At 36.1% G+C, this 24,795-nt stretch overlaps 1 protein-coding gene across 1 annotated transcript in view; it reads right to left on the bottom strand.

Moving 5' to 3' along the window:
* Positions 1-24,795, bottom strand: part of LOC121383648 (1-phosphatidylinositol 4,5-bisphosphate phosphodiesterase epsilon-1-like) — a 154,233-nt gene that overhangs the window by 113,546 nt on the left and 15,892 nt on the right. The gene's annotated exons all lie outside the window — the stretch shown is intronic.

The following is a 24,795-nucleotide window of genomic DNA, read 5'->3' as shown; positions in this document are numbered from 1 at the left end:
TAGGGATGACTGTATAATGAGTATTACAATGCTATGACAGTAAACCATGTAGTACAGAGATGTGAAACAGATATTTGTGACAGTATTATCAGTATTAAAACTGTTTTGATGGAGAAAACATCAGTTACATCAATAGAACAGGGCTATTTTTGTAATATATTTTAAAGCTATTTATGAAACCGAAAGTGTCAACTATATGTATGAGACAAAGGGTGTAAACTCGAAACTGACCCTTTCACCCCAAACCCACTCACCCATCCAACCCACTCAAAAAAACCAAACCCAAACCCATCCATCTATCTATCCATTGATCATTAACATAATCATGATATTGTTAAACGGATTGTTTTGGGTTTTTTTTTTACATCAACAATAGCAACATGTATACACCAGGCCCCCCGTGCCACGAAGCAAGTTTAGCCCTAAGATCACCTTAAGTGTATAGCTACCTTATGCGCTTAAGGTGATCTTAGCGCTAAGACTGCTTCGTGGCATGGGGCCCTGGGGCCTAATTCATAAAGGTCTCTTAGGCTCTGCTAGACAACAAAGCATCCTCTTTACAAGTCTTTTTGCATTGCACTGCGATATCGCAAATTTGCAAGAGTTTAGTGAATTAGATCCTTGGTGTACATTATCTGCCAATATTTAACATTTGCACACTTAAAATATGTCTACATACAGCCAAATAACCTTTTAGTCATGTTTATTTCCTGCAAATGTCACTTTAAAAAAAAAATTGCAATAGGCAGGCTCAAAATTGCCGTCAGTGGGACGTTTCACCCATGGCAATTCTTTTCAAAATTGTTGTGGAAATAAATGCTTAAGTTCGAGCCCTGTACATGACTTTACAGACCTTAGGTGCAATAGTCAAATTACACCACTTTACATGCACCCCTGTATATACACCACTGACTGAGATAAAGCTCATCTTGCTTCCAAAGCCAGATGGCCTTCTTATAACATTATAGCTATCAGCAATGACTTAGCTCTTCTTCATCTGAGTGGTCCATTTTGTAATAAAAGTGCTATTATTATGTGCTGACAACAGGTCCGGAGCTTTGATGGGTTCCATAGTTCTAATAAAAGCGTTATTCACAAGATGCTCAGTATTCCATTAGCCTGGTCTTACAACTATTAATTAAATGTTGAAAGCAGATGACAGATTCATTTTAGCAATAATGTGTCTTTCCGGGCATCTTTAACTATTACAAATCTTCAACATAGAAACTCAGAATAGTATGCAGTAGCAGAAAGATCTCTCTCTCTCTCTCTTGTATCTATTCTTTCTCTCTGTTTCTTTCTCTTGACTCTCTTCCCTTCTCTCTCTTCTTTCTCTCGTCTCTCTCTCTCATCTCTTCTCTCTCTCTCCCCGTCTGTCTCTCTCCATCTGTCTCTCTCAGTCTCTCTCTCTCTCTCTCTCTCTCTCTCTCTCTCTCTCTCTCAAAATATTAACCTGCAAGCTTCTTCAGGAGTAAAATGTGTAAGGAAACAGCTGGTTAAACTCCCTTAACTTAACTCCCTTAATCTAATTGTAATGAAGTATGTGATACTGAATTCTCTACTGAGTTAACATGACCATGTCTAAACATGCAGATATATATACATGAAGATGCTGAATCTCCACTAGCTGGCACCAAATCAGGAAAATAAAGCCATATATTCTACAGAAATGGCAACCTGTAACTGTACCTAATTATCTTTAGTAACCAGCTATAGAAGACTACCCACATGGATGACCACTGAAGATAGATTTTACTGCAAACAAGAAAGCATTTTTATACTGTATATATTCAGTCCACCTCTTGCTTGCTATGATCCTTAATTCATTTTGCCCTCTACATATATTCTTGGAATTTATTCTGCTGTAGTAATTAATAGATGACTGCATTATGTATAAATTTTGACATTTGGCAGCTTATTTGGTGATGTTTATATTTGAGTGCATGTACTATGTACTTGAAGTGTTTTAGTCAGCCAGCAAGCATACATGTGGGTTTACAATCCAAAACATATAGGCTAGCTGCCATTACAAATAAACCTTTTCCAAAACTGTCTATTAATTCAATGGACTTCCATTGAAAATAAATTTGCCTATCGATCTAGAGTAAACCAATAATTACGTGTCCATTAAACCAAATATTCCACAAAAACACCCCCCCCCCCCCCTAAATTTTTTTTTTTTTTATAAATAAAACAACAACAATAAAATAACAACAACAAACCCCTCTTAAGACAATTTTGACCATCTCTTGTAAGTATATATATAATGACAATATCAATTATAAATTAAACATATTAAAAATCTAATATCAAACAATAACAACAAAAAAAAAACCCAAAACAAACCCAGAACAAACTGCAAACAAGACACAGCTAATGACTTGTAAATAAATAACATAAGAAAAACAATAAAAAAAAGAATCAAAACTCGAAAAAGAAAAGAAAACAAAAAAGAAACCAGCACCCTGCTCATATATACACAGGTAAATATCATTGATTGAAAACAATGGTGGAAACAGGTGCCTGCCGACTGCATGCTTGGGCTTGCATGTACAAGTGTCTGGGGAAGTATGCCTGGCACTGCATTCCTGTCAGTGAGATGGGCAGCGGGACAAGGCAGGAATCTCAGGAATGGATGGAATCGCTAAAAAGGGACATGACACTTGCTGTGAACTGACACAGCACCAAGGCAAACCAAATGTTTTCCATGTTCAAACTCATTTCAATAAACAAAATACCACTGAAAATACATTTGACTTCTTCTCTTTTTTTATGTATGGTGCATTGATTTTAGTCTTTGGATGAACAGCTTTATATGTGGATAGTGATCTAGACTCAGTCTTAATTATACTGTTAACTATTCATTTTAATGTTAAAGTTAAAAGTTGGTTTTGTTTAATGACACCACTAGAGTACATTGATTTATTAATCACCAGTTATTGGATATCAAACATTTGGTAATTTTGACAAATAGTCTTAGAGAGGAAACGTGCTACATTTTTCCATTAGTAGCAAGGGATCTTTTATATGCACCGTCCCAATATTTCACTTTTTATTAATATCTTTTGCTTATCCTATCAAAAAGACGTAACGCCATAATATATTTCTTCCTATGGAACTTTTCCCGAACATTTACCTGACAGACTTTTTAAAGAAATTTGAATAAAAATTATCTTTATTTAATTATTAAATTAATATTTATTTAGAGAATAACTAACGAGCTACGAGGAATTACGGATTATCTGTCCTGAGTGAATTAATGTTTTACAGCATTAATTCACGAGGGACAGATGATCCGTAATTCCTCGTAGTGAGTTGGTTATTCTCTTTATTACCCATTGTCAATCTTTAACAATTTTAAAAGTATATTTACGTTCTCGCTGCTATAACAACTAACAAGCTCTACCAGCCATAACAATATATTCATACGCGCCGTTACCGGTGCACACCCAACAGTATCCTCCAAATAATAGTTCCAAAAAAACCCAGTCAAAATAATAAAATAATTTTTTTTTTAAACATTTGTACATATATTTTGATATTTAATTCCGTAAATATTTGTATCGTAAAAAAATATTTGAAGTTCGTAGTAATAGTTTGACCAATGAATGGAATCATGAATGAACAAAAAGTAGTCCCGGCAGTATGTAATTGCCAATCAAATCTTGTCTTTTTAAAGCCAGCCAATCAGTGACTGTAGAAGCAATCTGCACACTGTGCAGAGATCGAAAAAATATTACCCCGTATATTTGAGCCCATATGGGTAATAATTAATAATAATGCTGTTCAAACATAACCGACAAAGCAATCCTCAAAAAAAAAAACCCACAAAAACAAAACAAATCAAACACCATTAAATTTCAACTTACACTCAATGACAGGATATTGTGTCATCATTATTTAACTTTGTATTCAATTCGTTTTAGATATTTTATTTATTTTTATTTTTCAAATAAGATCAGATGTATTAATTGGTAATCATGAAACTTAAATACGAAGAAACAACACAAATGAAGATAATTTAATCATGAACTTTTACAAAAAAGTAAATACGATTTCTCTATTTTCACCTTAGCTAAAATACAGTGAAAATATTACTTTTCACCTAATATCACTTTTATGGTTTCTGCATCTACATTTTTCATTGCTATGTACAATGTATATATAATAAAAAACCCAATACAGGACTAAAAACTAAATCTTTGATAGTCTGTGTTGTACATGTAAATAGGCAAGCCAAGTGTCTAAAATACATTTGTGTATACACTGTACTTACAGAAATCAACTTGTGCCGTGCTACACAGGCATGGAGAGGCTTTGTTTTACACTGTAATGGCATGTAATGGCTTCTTTTATCACCATTGCCGAGTCGGGAGGGTGAAACGAAGGTTTCAAAACTTCTCAGGTGAACAACATGGTAGGCTTGGATTTTCAGGGAAAGATCCATTGCTATGTAGCTTTGAATTAACAACACATCAGGAAAATATGTGGGGTTATCTTTTTAAATTTCTTTAGTTAATTGTGCATATATCATCGATTCCACAAATGAAACAGCATTTCCATCATTCTTACTGTTCATATATAGTGGTAAGGGAAAGATCCATTGCTGTGCAACTGTGAATTAACAACACATCAGAACAATCTGTGGGGTTTTCTTTTCAAAGTTCTTTAGTAATTGTGCATATATCATCGATTCCACAAATGAAACAGTGTTTCCATCTTTCTTACTGTTCATATACAGTGGAAGTAAAATCCACGACCTTACCATTATGAAAAGTTATCAAATATGCAAACATTTGAGTACGATACGCGACAGTCTTAAATATTAATCTGATTCATTACTTTGACATTATCACGACAGGCCGTAAAACACGCACACAGAAAGAATTCACAGATTAAATGTCAAATATGAAATTTATTTTAAGAAATTTTAAAATATCAGAATCCAGAACAAATTTAATTCAAATCAATTAGCAGTAGTCAACTGCTTGGTGTAATTTAAGAAATGCAAGAAGACTATTTTATATAAATCAGTGTGTATGCTGCAAGTATTTAGTATGTACATGTACATGAACATTAATACATATATGTGTTCATAACTATTTATGAATGAAGAATAACTTATCACTTAGGCTAGCTCTGTTACTATTATTGTGGCTTATTGTATATTGATAATGAAGGAATTTCAGTAAAGATAACACAATAGCAATGTTACAACTTCAAAACCAATGATATCATGTACTGAAACAAATTATTCTAACAAAGTGTCTGAATTAATTAGAGCTTCCTTCACTAGCTGGCACTATAAATTAAAGCCAGAGTCCTTATAGTATTCTGGTGAAAGTCGACACCTGCGCCCATGACAGGCATGTGCTACAACTCTTGTTCTGAATGTGTATCTTAAAACCTATGACCTGACCTGATATGACTTCACAGTATTTCATCAAACAATGGAATATATTACTGTAAGATTACAAAGCACATTCCAGATAAGAATTAACACTCCAGATAGAATTCACAACCACACATAAAACTAATCCACGGACTATTCACTTGGTGATTTAAATGCAGGAATATTATCCCAGCACAGGGATTCGTTGCTGATGCCAAATGATACAGCCCTCAGCTGTTCAACTCATCTGAATATCAAATAAGCAAAACAGAAAGATAATTTCACACATAAACTAGATGTCTTCGAGCTTGTTTCATTCGAATACAATTATACAAAAATGCAGTTCTAAATCCAAGAGCAATATTCCACTTGTGGATAGTAAATAAATAGAAAAGTAAATGTTATTATACACAAGAGACTGAAAAATTCAGTTTTTATCCCAAGGAATTGTATTTTTATGAAAAGAAAATGTTCTTCCATGTACAGAAGAGGTAAAGTATTATAATGAAAATCACGAATCTAGCCCCATCCTTGGGCCTCGCAGACATGTGAAGAATTCCATAATTAAGCACCCACTTGTATGGCCATCATTCACATCATTTCTACTTCAGTTCTTTAGGAAGTTTTCACCAAAATTCCATCAGAATTATGGGATTATAATCCTTGCACTGAAAGGAGGAGTGGGGATCACAACACCTCCCGTGTTTTAATCCCGGTATATTACTACCAGCGGGATATAGCACAGCAATGGAGTGCCCACCTGAAGTGTCATAGGATCAATCCATGTGAGTGGATCCATCAACTCGTTTCCCGTTCCAACCTGTTATCCACGTACACCTAACCGACATGTAAGTGGTGCAGTATATATTAATGCACACCTCGCCTTTTAAAGGGGAGCTATTATCCCAGCTCCCCATCACTCCTTCTCAGACTGCACTGTAGGTGAAGGAGTCATTTTTACTTCCCTTAAGAATGTGAATTAAACAAAAACCAGTCCTACACAGAACAATTAATATCAATTAATCACTTCACTCTATGGTGAGATGTGTTAATTAGATCAGGCAGGCTGGTGCATTTATGGTAAACTGCTAATTTAAACAACTTAAGCAACCAATTTCTCTTTTCTCGATCAGTTACAATATGATGGTCATCGCCAATAAGGGATAAATGAAACTAAATCTTTCCAATGTTTTGGGGTTTTTTTAAATAATAAGAAGTAAACAATCTGATAGTAAAAACAATTTAACATTAAACCCTCCCCCACCCCCAAAAACCCCCACACCATCAATTTAAAATGTGCTAATTAGACACACTGAATGTTGGAAACACCAGTTCCACAGACTAAGAAAGTATCATTTTCAACAGGTGTACAGTTTTACACTGTAGGAAAATAATTAGTCTGTTGCTTTTATACACTGGAAACATTTCCCTAAGGATAACACTCCAACACTTTTTTTTCTCTCTTTCTCTCTACCAAATGGACATTCTACTATATTTGTGTTAGAAAAACCCATTTCAGCAGTGTTGAGAAATGTCTGTCAGAGTCAGATGGTGGGAATCTGGCAAAACCATCTACCTGTACTTCTGTATGTACATGTATATAACTTAAATCTGCCATCTGGCCTCATCAAATTATGACAGCAGTCAAAATGAGACAACTACAGTTTTATGTGCTATCACTAGTGTAGGAAACAGGGGTGGGGGTGGGGGGGGGGGTGGGGTGGGGAGTGGCAAGGGGGGGGACAAGGGGGCATGTGCCCCACCCACTTTTCAGATATTTTGCTTTATATTTGCTTTATAATAGTGTAAAAGTGTGTAAATATAAAAGTGTGCCCCCCCCACTAATACGCTCATGGTTATTACTAGCAACAGTTATTGCCAGCTGCGTCCTACAATATAAAAATCTGTCACCATGTTTGTATACAAAATTAAACAGTGAAATACAAGTAGTGGTGTTGTGGTTAAGCCAGGGCACATAGGCTGGTACACATAGGTACTGGGTTCGCAGCCCGGTATCGGCTCCCACCCAGAGCGAGTTTAACTACTCAGTGGGTAGGTGTAAGACCACTACACCCACTTCTCTCTCACTAACCACTAATCAACTAGCCAACTGTCCTAGACAAACAGCCCAGATAGCTAATGTGTGTGCCTAGGATAGTGTAGTTGAACTTTAATTGGATATAAGCACAAAAATAAATTGAAAAGAATGAATGAATTAATTAATGTTGTATTGTTATGCAATTTTAGACGATTTTAATTTCGTTGTAAAAATTATGTACTGGGTGAAGTAAATTATATTTTGTACTCTTAAGTCAAAACCAGGTAAAAACAAAGTGATCTTTTTACATACAGGTGCATGCATTTCTTGTCTCAATGAAATGTAATAAAAAGGCAAAACAAACTGTGTTTCTGGAACCCAACCCTAATTAGAAAAATGGGCTAACCATAATATTTTTCTTCAGTGTTTTTTTTTTTAGTAGTATGTTCATGTACATGTAGGTAAAAATTAAGACTTACATGTACCCACCCTAAATTTTTTGGGCACGTTCCCCGAAACACAATATCTTTTTTAGACCCAAGACATTTCTGATATTTATACTTAGATTATCTCATATATGATCGAATTGCATATATTATGGTTCCAGTATACATGTATATCAGGTTTAAGGTAATTCATAGCTATATCTTACAATTTGGATGGAGGTTTCAGGTAATACTAATATGTTTAATAATGGTACCATTTATTTAAAGCTAATTTTAGGAATTATATGTAACCCTTTCATATCTGTACTGGAATGATTTCATATGGGCTGAGCTTTTTGGGTGATGACACACACATAGCGGTATGCAGCGCACTGCACCATCGCGTCCACAAAGTAATTATATTGATGTCATGTCATCATCAAACTATGTAAGGGTCAAAACAAAATGGAAAAAAAAGTTTCAAGTAATGGTGACATAATCCATAATAAAACTATATGCCCAAGAATATACCTGATGACAGCTGGGGGTGCAATTATTGGTGATTCCCTTGGCTTTAAGGCTGGTAACTAGGTACCATGGCAACAACACATAAACAACACATTAAGACCAATATATTGTGAGTCATGCATTAACTGCCACACCAAATATTGAATAAAAGTAATAAAAAGAAAGAAAGAAAGAAATGTTTTATTTAACGACGCACTCAACACATTTTATTTACGGTTATATGGCGTCAGACATATGGTTAAGGACCACACAGATTTTGAGAGGAAACCCGCTGTCGCCACTACATGGGCTATTCTTTCCGATTAGCAGCAAGGGATCTTTTATTTGCGCTTCCCACAGGCAGGATAGCACAAACCATGGCCTTTGTTGAACCAGTTATGGATCACTGGTCGGTGCAAGTGGTTTTACACCTACCCATTGAGCCTTGCAGAGCACTCACTCAGGGTTTTGGAGTTGGCATCTGGATTAAAAACCTCATGCCTCGACTGGGATCCAATCCCAGTACCTACCAGCCTGTAGACCGATGGCCTACCACGACGCCACCGAGGCTGGTAACAACGCATTAAGACCAATATATTGTGAGTCATGCACTAACTGCCACACCAAATATTGAACAAAAGTAATAATGTCTGAGGTAAAGTTGCATAAGCATGAGTAAGGAAGTTATCAAAACACACATGGCAAAACAAGAAGGTTGATATGGCACAGGTTGTTTAGATGTATACCCAACAAACAAAATAAGACAATGGCACAAATGCAGTGTTGTTTGGTTATCATATGATAAATAATTGAGATTTGTACTGTTCATCTTGAATGATTCAAAATAAATGTTCAAATTAAGAATAATATTAATCGTTATTATTCTTCATCCATTTCAAAACAAAGTTCTCAGAAAAAAAAGGACATATGCCATAAACTTAATCCATAACCCAGACTTGTGAAGACCAAATTAGTTGAGATAATAACTATAAACTATCAGTCATGTACATAATGTAAGATATTTTCAGTTATGGCAATTTGCAGAAGAAAAAAATAAAGCTATTTTTTTTTAAAGCTACATACATGTATAGGTTAATTTAAGTACTGCATCTGGTTTACAGAAAAATATATTTTAATAAACAACCAAGGCAGTTAAGTTGCATGCTCAGGACAGAAGGCTTGAAACGTAATCGGATAGAACATTATAGAAACAGATTATCAATATTATATAACTTAAGAATAAACCTATTTTACTATGGGGCAGTTTTAAAAAAGAAATTAAGGTAGAGTCATAATTTTAGTCCTTTCGCCAAATAGACAAAAATGGTACGTGTAAACTATAAAGAGCACCTTTTCTTCTTCTTTTTTTGGGGGGGGGGGGGATGGGTGGTGTGTGGAGGGGGTGGGATCAGTGTCCTCTTGCCTCCATTCTTGTTACCACTATATATGTACACATGTGTTATGTCTGTAAAATGTGTAATCCCTATTTTGTTTGAGCAGTATCTACCAAGATAAACAGCAGGACTGGTAAAAGTCAAACGGTTTGTGTTACAACTGAACACATCTGTAAGTCATATATAGCTGAATTCTCCAGACTAGAGCATTTGCTGTTGTTCATGGCAGGGAAAGAATTTTAAAAAATCATTACAACAGTGTCTTCCATATTATATTATGATGTACACAAACATTAAAACTGTTCATGTGCATAATTATGTTTTTTTAATTTGTATTTAAGAGTATAATCTGTTAACTATGTAATACTGACTGTAAAAGAAAGATTACATTACATTAGTACATTGTAACAACATCATATTATTCTGATATGATGCACATGCTCAGGGCAATGCATTAATTACAACAATGAAATTACTCAGATAGCTTTTACAGACATGTGGTTTTGTACTAAAAGCTTTTCAGGTGCAGATCTAGGATTTTGTAATAGAGGGGGGCCCATAAATTAGAGTTGCCTGTAACATTAATGTAATGTCATTTTGTAGTGTTGATAACACGATTCCTACCCCATACAAAGAAAAATGTAATTATGTTTTCAAACAATAAAGAAGACCAGGGTCCTTAGAACCCACTTATTCATTTCATATCAACTTATTTTTGTGCTTATATCCAATTAAGGTTCAAACATGCTGTCCTGGGCACACACCTCAGCTATCTGGGCTGTCCGTCCAGGACAGTCGGTTAGTTGTTAGTGGTTAGTGAGAGAGAAGAGGGTGTAATGGTCTTACACCTACCCACTGAGTTGTTAAAACTCGCTCTGGGTAGGAGCCGATATACTGTGCTGCGAACCCTGTACCAACCAGTCTTATGTCCAATGGCTTAACCACGACACCACCGACGCCAGGAGAACCCACTTACATCCATACCTGCTTTTAAAGGTCATAATTTTATTTGCAGGAATCGTGATTAAAGAATTCCAGAAAATGTTAGAAATGTTCCAGAATTCACAGGGACTATACAGGAGGCCCCATACTAAGTATTTTATAGCTGGTGAGTCTGTCACATTGCATGTTATCCCTATGCATAAATTAATAGTTTGTGAATGACGGCCAGTACTTGTAAAATTGCCTCCACCATGCTATAATTTTGGAGAAGCCATTATAGGTTTTTATGCCACATCAAAATAGATGTAGAAATTATCAACTGACATACATGTAATTACCAGGTGATCTTTAAAGTTAATCTTTAAACTTGAGGTCTATCCGGGTACATGTTACTGTTATCAGAGGACTTTGCAACTGACATACATGTAATTACCAGGTGATCTTTAAAGTTAATCTTTAAACTTGAGGTCTATCCGGGTACATGTTACTGTTATCAGAGGACTTTGCAACTGACATACATGTAATTACCAGGTGATCTTTAAAGTTAATCTTTAAACTTGAGGTCTATCCGGGTACATGTTACTGTTATCAGAGGACTTTGCAACTGACATACATGTAATTACCAGGTGATCTTTAAAGTTAATCTTTAAACTTGAGGTCTATCCGGGTACATGTTACTGTTATCAGAGGACTTTGCAACTGACATACATGTAATTACCAGGTGATCTTTAAAGTTAATCTTTAAACTTGAGGTCTATCCGGGTACATGTTACTGTTATCAGAGGACTTTGCAACTGACATACATGTAATTACCAGGTGATCTTTAAAGTTAATCTTTAAACTTGAGGTCTATCCGGGTACATGTTACTGTTATCAGAGGACTTTGCAACTGACATACATGTAATTACCAGGTGATCTTTAAAGTTAATCTTTAAACTTGAGGTCTATCCGGGTACATGTTACTGTTATCAGAGGACTTTGCAACTGACATACATGTAATTACCAGGTGATCTTTAAAGTTAATCTTTAAACTTGAGGTCTATCCGGGTACATGTTACTGTTATCAGAGGACTTTGCAACTGACATACATGTAATTACCAGGTGATCTTTAAAGTTAATCTTTAAACTTGAGGTCTATCCGGGTACATGTTACTGTTATCAGAGGACTTTGCAACTGACATACATGTAATTACCAGGTGATCTTTAAAGTTAATCTTTAAACTTGAGGTCTATCCGGGTACATGTTACTGTTATCAGAGGACTTTGCAACTGACATACATGTAATTACCAGGTGATCTTTAAAGTTAATCTTTAAACTTGAGGTCTATCCGGGTACATGTTACTGTTATCAGAGGACTTTGCAACTGACATACATGTAATTACCAGGTGATCTTTAAAGTTAATCTTTAAACTTGAGGTCTATCCGGGTACATGTTACTGTTATCAGAGGACTTTGCAACTGACATACATGTAATTACCAGGTGATCTTTAAAGTTAATCTTTAAACTTGAGGTCTATCCGGGTACATGTTACTGTTATCAGAGGACTTTGCAACTGACATACATGTAATTACCAGGTGATCTTTAAAGTTAATCTTTAAACTTGAGGTCTATCCGGGTACATGTTACTGTTATCAGAGGACTTTGCAACTGCTAAAACACATTGACCTAATAAAGGAAGGAAGGAAATGTTTTATTTAACGACGCACTCAACACATTTTATTTACGGTAATATGGCGTCAGACATACGGTTAAGGACCACACAGATATTCAGAGAGGAAACCCACTGTCGCCACTTTATGGGCTACTCTTTCCGATTAGCAGCAAGGGATCTTTTATAAGCACCATCCCACAGACAGGGTAGTACACACCAAGGCCTTTGATATACCAGTTGTGGTGCACTGGCTGCAACAAGAACTAGTGCAATGCATGGGCCCAATAAAGTGACATAATGAATGATGTTTAATGAATGAATGAATGTTTAATGACACCCCAGCACAAAAACGCACATTGGCCACTGGGGGTCAGAAAATGTAAATGACTGATATACAATGTATGTATATACACTTCTACATCATAAAATTCTATACAATTTGCCTGAATTAAAAAAAAAAAAAAATACAATTAAAGGTGTGTTTTTTTTGTTTAACAACACCACTAAAACAAACTGATTTATTAATCATCAGCTATTGGATGTCATAAAAAAGTTAATTTTTTATTTTACTGAATTTGGTTGTTAATAAACTGTTTATATCTTGAATACCCTGGAACAGTTACAATATCTTTGAACTGCCTACACCCTGTGATCAGGGCCGTAGCTAGCGGGGAGACAAGAATATGGAAACAAATTATAGAAACTTAAAGAAAATTCTCTTCTATTAACTACTCAGTTATCTCCCCCCCCCCCCCCCCCCAACAAAAAAAATCCTAGCTACGACCCTGGTGATATGGCGATCATTTTCAACACAACTTCTATTCTGAGTAAGAATTAATAATGGCAACATTTTCATCATCAGAAATAAGTACAAGATTTTAGTCAAGTAATAAAATAATCCAGTCATTTATTTTTGGATTTGTGTTACAAACAATAAGCTTGTGTTCCTGCCATGACATGAGGTTAATTAAGAAATGCCCCCTTCTTAAAACTGTACAGAAAGTGTACTCAACAAGGTCATGATTTTTCTCTTACCTGGTAAGTGCTAATCCAGGTACATTGTATGTATATACTCAACAATGAAAGTTGAGCAAATATCTTTTATGACGTCTAAATTTGCCGTGGTTGAATAAACTTAAAACAAAACCAGGTCCTCCTGTTGTGTTAAGGCAAAGGTTGATGAGTTTATGTTGTTTGTAAATGGTAAACATTTCAGATGTGAAAACTAATTAATAAAAATAAGTTAATTTATAAATGTTATGCCATTTTTTTAACGTTAGCTAAACTTTCGTTGTTGAGTATATATTGTGATCAGTGAACTTTAAAACCAACAAACATTGATTTAATATCATGAGTAAACATAAAATAGCCTTTAATGTATACACAATGATACTTCACAGATCATGTTTCCCATAACTTGTGAATAAACCTTCATGTACATTGTACATGCTATACATGACACCTTGTAAAACAACATCCTTTACATTGTACGTGCTATACATGACACTTACTAAAACAACATCCTGTACATTGCACATGCTATACATGACACCTTGTAAAACAACATCCTGTACATGCTATACATGACACCTTGTAAAACATCATCCTGTACATGCTATACATGACACCTTGTAAAACATCATCCTGTACATTGTACGTGCTATACATGACACCTTGTAAAACATCATCCTGTACATTGTACATATTATACATGACACCTTGTAAAACATCATCCTGTACATCGTACATGCTATACGTGACACCTTGTAAAACATCATCCTGTACATTATACATGCTATACGTGACACGTTGTAAAATACCATCCTGTACATTGTACATCTATACATGACACCTTGTAAAACATCATCCTGTACATGCTATACATGACACCTTGTAAAACATCATCCTGTACATTGTACATGCTATACATGACACCTTGTAAAACATCATCCTGTACATTGTACATATTATACATGACACCTTGTAAAAGATCATCCTGTACATCGTACATGCTATACGTGACACCTTGTAAAACATCATCCTGTACATGGTACATGCTATACGTGACACCTTGTAAAACATCATCCTTTACATCGTACATATGCTATACGTGACACCTTGTAAAACAGCATCCTGTACATTGTACATGCTATACGTGACACCTTGTAAAATACCATCCTGTACATTGTACATCTATACATGACACCTTGTAAAACATCATCCTGTACATGCTATACATGACACCTTGTAAAACATCATCCTGTACATTGTACATACTATACATGACACCTTGTAAAACATCATCCTGTACATTGTACATCTATACATGACACCTTGTAAAACATCATCCTGTACATGCTATACCTGACACACACACTTATATATAGATTAGATATATAGTATAGATTATGGTTCAAATGACATAAACTCAAAACAATGAATAATCAGACTTGAAAGATGCATGTGCAGTCACAGCAATGTTTTATTTTAAAGAAATTAAAGCACTCTTTTAAACAATGCATGCCAACAACTATCAACTGAAAATTAAATAATATCAGGATTAAACAGACATTCAAATATATATTCGGATGAAGTTTAGTAAAAAAAAAAAATGTAAATGAAGTTGACATACAACTACATGTATATAGCTACATATATATATATATATATATATATATATATATATATATATATATATACACACAGATTAATTAATTAGCTTACCTTGTCAGGTTCTGACATATTTCATCCATTCAGAAGGAAGCCACATAATAAGTAATCACAGGAATATAACTAATTCCACAATGCTTGAATATGGTTTTTATCCCTCTGCGGTACCGGTACATATCACAATATGGTCGTTATAACTAAACAAATACAACCTGCTGCCCATTTCCATTAAAAAAAAAAATCCTCCATAGGAGATGTTTGTCAGTACAGACATAGTATGTTTTAAAAAAAATTAAATCTTTATCAAGCAGAAGTCCCAACTGTTTCAGGAACAGTGTCATTCTTCAAAATCAACATGTTTACAACAACACCACACTACTTGTTGCTACTGAACTTTAAACAAAATTCAAGCTTGTGAATGTAATTTCAACCATAACTTAATGTCATGGGTAGTTTGAAATCAAAATAAATACATCAGCATATCCTCTTTTTTGAGGGGTGTATTTTAAGACTGAATTATAGAAAAATTTGAGAAAATAATAGTTGTTGGTACATATGAATGAGAAAATATGTTTCTCCTTCTATCAGCTGTTTGGCAGGTGGTAAAATTAATCCAGTATTGCAGAATTTGTATGAGAACAATCCTTGTCCAGCTTGTGATTTGTATGTGGACAATCCGTGTCCTGCTAGTGATTTGTACATGAACAATCCGTGTCCAGTTAGTGATTTGTACATGGAGGAAAATCCGTGTCCAGTTTGTATGCTGGCAGTTTTGACAGATGGATTTCTTTGTTATTTGTCGAATACTCAGCAAATTTGCACAACTAATGACGGTATCCAGTATTTCGCACAAAGGATTAATTAGCCGATATAATTTTGTGCCATAATTTCATTTAGGCAGCAGTTCCGTCGTGCCTGCACGAAGACTATCCATCAACATCTTGTGAAAGTGACAGGCAAATTGACCACACCATTAACACTATGAGAACATATGCAATAAAACTCCTTCTCAAGGTAATAATCTCGCTCGGCCAGATTGAGTTATCCACAGCTCCTTTCAATTATGAGCCAATTTTATTTTCAACTTCCATGACAAAATTATAACCATATCTTGATGTATGGTACGTATAAAAATCCAAATTGGTGTTTTGTAGTTGTGTTTATAAATACCACAACACCTAATCCATGTTTTTCTTATTCATATATAAACATATGTAACCGTCATTAATACAAACTTGTTCATTAAAATGTGAATATATAATTATTATGTCCAAATTTTACAGATTCAAATTCTTTTCATGTTGAGCTACACATAGTCTGTAGTTCATCAAATACACAAATTTCTAATTAAAGATCTTCCTAATACTAAATGTTATCCACTGTCGATTAATAAAACTGTAAAATCCTAGTAGGCACCTATAGTGAATGGTGTTCACAAACTAAGCACACACAAAACACTGGATAATGTTTAAATCACAAAGACGACCATCTGAATATATCAGAGTTCCATTCTGTACTTTGTAAAAATGCATGAGCCTCTATAGCTCTCCCAGAATACCTTTGGTTTTCCAGTCCTTAAAGCCCACTCAAGTATCTCGATATTCATTCCACATGAATGACAGACACAAAGCACACCGCAGCACAGAACACAATGCAGGTAGTCAGCTGATCTCAGTTATAAACAATGAAATTTGGCGGGAACTGCTGGACCCAATAACCCCTTCACACGGAAGAAGTAGCCACTGTATCCACCGCAATGATTGTCCACATTTCTTACAACGTTTTCTCCAAACAATGAGGTGTACATTTTATTGGCAATGTTTTTGTTACCTGGAAACCACTGTCCATACAACAGTTGCTTTTTTTATGGGGGGGGGGGGGGGGGGGGGGGGGGGTCCTATACTGGTATTAATTTCAGGGGTGGAGAGTTTTTAAAACAGAAACTTGCATGCAATAGTTGTAAAGTATAGTTTGAAAATATATCTAGAATTCAGTATTTCTGGTAAATGTTTGCACTGCATTACATGTACAATTTACATCATACACGGAACTATAAATCAAATAAAACGTAATTATATTCTGACATCATTCTGTGAAAGGTCATGCTGTCTCCTCCATACTGTTCACACCTGTTGTTTGTGGCTATTTAATCACTTACTCACTATATGCTGGTATTCGGCTTTGAGGAGCACTATATTCCAGCAGATTCAGGGCATGGTCATTCTCGATGTACAGGACTTTAATGTCTGAAGCGTAAAGCACTCGCTTGATGCATGGTTAGTCTAGGATCAATCCCTATTAGAGGGCCCATTAGGTTATTTCTTGTTCCAGCCAGTGCACCACGACTGGTATATCAAAAGCCGTGTATGTGCTATCCTGTCTGTGGGATGGTGCATATAAAAGATCCCTTGCTACTAATGGAAAAATGTAGCGGGTTTCCTCTCTAAAACAATATGTCAAAATTACCAAAGATTTGACATCCAATAGTCAATAATAAATAAATCAATGTGCTCTAGTGGTATCTTTAAACAAAACAAACAAACTTCTTAATGTCTGAAACAGACTTAAAAATTCTGTGCATGAGGCTAAAACAGTTTAAGCAGGTGGGTGGAGTGTGGATTAAGCTCTGTGGGAGGGGGATGAATTGGAGGATTGATCCATTGTATTTGCCACCCCCAACCCATCTCATTCAGTGCGCCATACAGTGAAGTATATTAAAGGCCGTGACATGCACCATCCGGGCCTCAGTGGTATAGTGGTTAAGCCATCAGACCGAAGGCTGGTAAGTATCGGTACTGGTCTCCACCCAAAGAATGTTTAATGACTAAATGGGTAGATGTACGGTCACAATATACACTGACTTCTCTCTCACTATGAACCCACTGTCCTGGACAGATATCCCAGATAGCCAAGGTATATACCCAGTACTGTGTGCTTGAACCTTAATTGGATATTATATAAGCATGAAAATAAGTGTCTGAGATCATGCAATCCTATAGACCAATCACACGTCAGGCCAATGATTTATCACTGGGATACATATCCTGCCCCTTGGTATATCAAATGTCATGGTATGTGCTGTCCTTTGTGAATGTGTATATATAACAACTCTTGCTGCAAATTTAAATGCTACTGGCATTGATGACATAGTCATTGAGCTATTGTATGGTCTTACGGCTCACATACATCTCAGTGTGGAATGTGGAACTATTTGGCGTGTCCATATCCAACTTAGGTTCAGGCACGCCCGCCCCGGACTTGGCCTCTGACATCTCAGTGCTGGCTTCCACTCACTTTAACAGTCTAATATTGACTTCTCTTTGATTAAACACAGGCTTCTAACCATTTACCCACTAGACAGACAGTCCAGATAGCTGAGGTGTGTGTGTGCCCAGAACTGCATGCTTGAACCTTAATTGAATTTAAGCATAAAAATCAGGTTTATAGTGGTAAATGAAATGAATGAAAAAACCTGTGTGACAGAAGCAATCTAGTTGTCATAAATATTATTAGACCATTTGTCGCAATTACTGCATAAAATTTATCTGAACGCCAACAGCGGCTGGTTAAACAACATACTGGGGATTGATTAAACAAACATGTCTTTCATTTTAATATTAACCACCCCTCACCCCCACCCCGCCACCCCTGTGGCACTGACTATTGGGTAAATATATTGGTTAGGTTAGAACGGTTTCTACAATTATAGAATACAGATATTACATGATTTGATCTCAGATATATAGGCCTCAGTAGCATCGTGGTTAGGCCATCAGTCTACAGGCTGGTTGGTACTGGGTTCGGATCCCAGTCGAGGCTCAATGGGTAGGTGTAAACCACTTGCACCGACCAGTGATCCATAACTGGATCAACAAAGGCCATGGTTTGTGCTATCCTGCCTGTGGGAAGCGCAAATAAAAGATCCCTTGCTGCTAATCGGAAAGAGTAGCCCATGTAGTGGTGACAGCGGGTTTCCTCTCAAAATCTTTGATCTCAAATATATAGGGGGCGGGATGTAGCCCAGTGGTACAGCGGTCGATGTGGGATCGATCCCCGTCGGTGGGCCCATTGGGTTATTTCTCGTTCTAGCCAGTGCACCACGACTGGTATATCAAAGGCCGTGGTATGTACTACCCTGTCTGTGGGATGGTGCATATAAAAAATCCCTTGCTGCTAATCGAAAAGAGTAGCCCATGAAGTGGCAACAGCGGGTTTCCTCTCTCAATATCTGTGTGGTGCTTAACCATATGTCTGATGCCATATAACCGTAAATAAAATGTGTTGAGTGCGTCGTTAAATAAAACATGTCTTTCTTTCTTTCAAATATATAGACTGCTCGACAAATATACAAAATTTCCTTTATACACATATTAGTATGCTTATGGGTCATGAATGTTCATATCCATCTAAACATATAAACATATATACATGTATATCCAATGTTATATACATAATTTTGTCTGACAGGTGTACACAGGTATACACAGGTGTTAATAGTTAACAGGATAGAACTGTCATCTTTTCATTTATACTTATTATTTACTTATATCTAATTAATGTTCAAGCACACTGTCCTGGACAAACCTCAGCTATCTAAAAAAGTTTGTTTTGTTTGACGACACCACTAGAGCACATTGATTCTCAGCTATAGAGCTGTGCTATCTGTCCAGGACAGTGGGTTAGTTTTGAGTGGTTAGTGAGCCAGAAGTCAGTGGCCTTACTACCCACTGAGGGTGGGAGCTAGTATTGGGAGGCGAATCCAGTAGTTACAAAGGCTCGGATCCAGGGGGAGGGGGCGGACAGGACAAAATTCCCCCCCCCCCCCCCCACCCACACTTATTTTAATGAATGAATAGGCACTCTTAAATATTTTTCATTTAATTAGTTGCATATGAACCACCCTCCCCACTCCCCTGCAAAAACTTCTAGATCTGCACCTGCTACATGTATATGTACCAGCCTTCGGTCCTATGGCTTATAACCACTACACCACCGTGGATGTAGAACAGTCTGTAAAAGGTGTATATACTCAGGTTAACAGGACATAACTTTCTGTGACAGCTAGGTGCATGTAGGTTAATAGGTTAACAGGTTTACATGGGTGATAAGAGGCTAACAGGATATACCAACTCTAACAGACATATGCATGTTTCAACAAGTTACCATGATATAACATTCTTTAACAGGTTTACATGGGTGTTAAGAGGTTAACAGGATATACCAACTCTAACAGACATATGCATGTTTCAACAAGTTACCATGGTATAACATTCTTTAACAGGTTTACATGGGTGTTAAGAGGTTAACAGGATAAACCAACTCTAACAGACATATGCATGTTTCAACAAGTTACCATGATATAACATTCTTTAAAAGGTTTACATGGGTGATAAGAGGTTAACAGGATATACCAACTCTAACAGACATATGCATGTTTCAACAAGTTACCATGATATAACATTCTTTAACAGGTTTACATGGGTGTTAAGAGGTTAACAGGATATACCAACTCTAACAGACATATGCATGTTTCAACAAGTTACCATGATATAACATTCTTTAACAGGTTTACATGGGTGATAAGAGGTTAACAGGATATACCAACTCTAACAGACATATGCATGTTTCAACAAGTTACCATGATATAACATTCTTTAACCGGTTTACATGGGTGATAAGAGGTTAACAGGATATACCAACTCTAACAGACATATGCATGTTTCAACAAGTTACCATGATATAACATTCTTTAACAGGTTTACATGGGTGTTAAGAGGTTAACAGGATATACCAACTCTAACAGACATATGCATGTTTCAACAAGTTACCATGATATAACATTCTTTAACCGGTTTACATGGGTGTTAAGAGGTTAACAGGATATACTAACTCTAACAGACATATGCATGTTTCAACAAGTTACCATGATATAACATTCTTTAACCGGTTTACATGGGTGATAAGAGGTTAACAGGATATACCAACTCTAACAGACATATGCATGTTTCAACAAGTTACCATGATATAACATTCTTTAACAGGTTTACATGGGTGTTAAGAGGTTAACAGGATATACCAACTCTAACAGACATATGCATGTTTCAACAAGTTACCATGATATAACATTCTTTTACAGGTTTACATGGGTGTTAAGAGGTTAACAGGATATACCAACTCTAACAGACATATGCATGTTTCAACAAGTTACCATGATATAAGATTCTTTAACAGGTTTACATGAGTGATAAGAGGTTAACAGGATATACCAACTGTAACAGACATATGCATGTTTCAACAAGTTACCATGATATAACATTCTTTAACAGGTGTACATGTACCTCAACGACAATTTTTTTTTTTTTTTTTTAATAACGCCACTATAAAGCACATTAATTTATGAATCATCGGCTAATGGATGTCAAACAAGTGTTTACAGATTTAGTGATAGAAGGAAAATCTGCTAAATGTTTTCCATTAGTAGCAAGGGGTCTTTTTTATGCCCTATCCCAGATACAGGATAGCACATACCACAGCCTTTGATATACCAAGTCGTGGTGCACTGGTTGGAATGAGAAATAGCCTAATAGGTCCACTGATAGGGATCGATCCTAGATCAACCGTGTATCAGGCGAGTGCTTTACCACTTGGCTACATCCCACCCTTTCTTCTAGGACAAGTGTTTACAGATTTAGCAACAGAGAGGAAATACACTGTTGCCACATTCGTTACTCATATTGCCAATTACCTGCAAGAACTCTTGTATACGCACCAAGCAGTGGATGGGGTGGGATATAGGTAAGTGTAATATAAAGATCCCTCATTTTCATTCATTCATTTCAACATATTTTCGTGCTTATACCCAATTAAGGTATTAGGTACTGGGTTCGGATCCCAGTCGAGGCATGGGATTTTTAATCCAGATACCGACTCCAAACCCCGAGTGAGTGCTCCACAAGGCTCAATGGGTAGGTGTAAACCACTTGCACCGACCAGTGATCCATAACTGGTTCAACAAAGGCCATGGTTTGTTCTATCCTGCCTGTGGGAAGCGCAAATAAAAGATCCCTTGCTGCCTGTCGTAAAAGAGTAGCCTATGTGGCGACAGCGGATTTCCTCTATAAAAAACCCAGTGTCAGAATGACCATATGTTTGACGTCCAATAGCCGATGATAAGATAAAAAATCGTGCTCTAGTGGTGTTGTTAAATAAAACAAAATTTACTTTTCTGAGACAGCTGTTTATTCAAGGGGTTTTTTTCACCTTCTGTCCAACACTAAAATTAGCTGTTTCTTTTTATACAAAAACAAAGTAATAACATGACGTCAGTGTGGTATGTTTCACTGCAGTATGTTTCCCTTAAAGTGCTATTTAATCCAGATGCCTGTTTCAGACACATGTTTTCTACATGGTTAGCAATTTCTCCCATGTGGAAAGAATTCCATTGTACCAGGATGCCAGACGTTTACATTCATCATTCACTTAACGGAGTAAGATGACTATACAGGCAATACATCACACTTAATTACACAGTCCTTTACTGATGATCTTTGATCTGTACTTTTAAAACACACACACACACTTTCAAAAAAGACATGCGTGCACACACACCCCAAAATTATATTTCCAAATCACCATACACCCCAAATACCCTACTATAAAAAAGCCTCAAGAAAAATATTCCTGCAAAAAATTACAGTACTATAATTGGTATTACTGGTAGGTTCAAATTAAGGTTGAAACATGCTCATACATGGCCAGTTTCTACCCAAAATGAGGAAAAGGGAAGGGCATTAAAGGTGCTGTAAAATAATCACATTATGAAATATTGAAGAGCTCAGTCTGTGGTGAGTTTTTCATATTGTTACATGTATACAAACCCAACCAAAAACCTCCAAACACACAAAACAAAGCAAAGCAAAGCAAAGCGAAAACAAAGCAAAAACAAAACAACAACAAAAAATAGAAACACCCACCATATTATAGACAAGTGTAACTATCTACAAAATGGCTGAATTAGGCTAAGTTAGGCTGATATATACTGTAAACCAAATGTAATATACAATGAATGTGATGACCTTTATTGCACTTGACCCTATGAAAAGATGAAATTGCCCATGATCTGTTATCTCACCAATTTGAGATAAAGTAGAACATATGAACAATGGGTACAACAAACTCAACACACATTACATAAAAGGTGTTTACATATGAAGACAGCCTACACATTAAGTATTTGTACATGTAATTAAAGATGGCCATTTTGACTGTAATTAACCTTCTGTTTTTTATGAACTAACTTGTTGCATCTTTATACGGTTCTTCCAACAGGTGTCTGGGGGTGGGACGGGTAAAGCACTCATCTGATATGTGGTCAGTCCAGGATTAATCCGATTCGATGGGCTCATTGGGCTATTTCTTGTTCCAGCCAGTCCTTCACAACTGGTGTAACAAAGGCCATGGTATGTACTATTCTGTCGGTGGTTTGCTGCACATGAAAGATTCCTTGCTGGTAGTAATCAGAATCAGTAGCCAATTGTGTAGCAGCAGCAGGTTTCCTCTCTCATTATCTGGGAGGTGGAATGTAGCCCAGTGGTAAAGCGCTCGTTTGATGTGCTGTCACTTTAGGATCTATCCCCATTGGTGGCCCCATAGAGTTATTTCTTGTTCCAGCCAGTGCTCCACAACTGGTGTAACAAAGGCAGTGGTATGTACTATCCTGTCTGTGGGATGGTGCATATAAAAGATCCCTTGCTGCTACTCAAAAAGAGTAGCCCATGAAGTGGCAACAACGGGTTTCCTTTCGATATATCTGTGGTCCTAAAACATATGTCCGACACTATATAACCGTAAATAAAATGTGTTGAGTGCATCATTAAATAAAACATTTCCTTCCTTCCTCCCATTATCTGTGTGGTCCTTAGCCATATAACCATAATTAAAAAGTATTGAGTATGTTGTTAAATTAAACAATCCTTCTTGCCTTTTAACAGGTGTCTTTGAAAAGGATGATGATTCAGGCCTTTCCCCAGGATTTTTTTAAGGCGCTTACATTTTTAGCATCAGTAAAACACAAATGAAGCCAAAATAAGTGGGGTAGTGGGTTGAAAACAGTTAAGTGTTTGTATTCAATCCTGCTAATCATGCTCTGTTTTTTTTTAAACTTTTTTTAAAGTAACCCATCAATTCCCCACCCCCAACAGTTTCATAATTTATGCCATGTTGTTGCTGTTGATTTCAGCGTCGTGTTAAATGCTTGTGATTTCTGCTTGTAAAATACCTAGGCTAAGAATGCCGACTTCACAGTATATTCCATTTATAAAAAATAAAAATAAATAAATAAAATAAAGACAGTTAATAAAATTAATATTTACGGTCTTTTTAAAATCCAGCTAACTTATTAACTGTCGTACAAATATATATCTAACATTATCTAACAAATATGATTATTGTAAACTAATTCAGTGTACATTTAACTGCAATTTGTATAAATACTGCATGTTCATTTTCCACGATCGCTATCTCTCAACTATAGGTACAAAATTAACAAAGACAAAGTAAATAAATTAAACTGCCATTAGGTATTCATTGATGCAAACAACTATTTTTTTTCTACAAATTTACATCAAGATTTACTTCTGTGTAATCGTATTATTCAATGTCCACAACGAAGCCTCTTGACACGTGGGTGTCAGCGGACTCTGAAAGGTGGCGTATATTCGCGTCGAGAGCTTTCCTCAGTTCAGGCAACAAACGTTCTTCCTAACTATCGCGAAC

Source organism: Gigantopelta aegis, chromosome 10 (genome assembly GCF_016097555.1).
Source record: "Gigantopelta aegis isolate Gae_Host chromosome 10, Gae_host_genome, whole genome shotgun sequence".
Classification (NCBI taxonomy): domain Eukaryota; kingdom Metazoa; phylum Mollusca; class Gastropoda; order Neomphalida; family Peltospiridae; genus Gigantopelta; species Gigantopelta aegis.
This window is presented reverse-complemented; position numbering and strand designations above follow the sequence as displayed.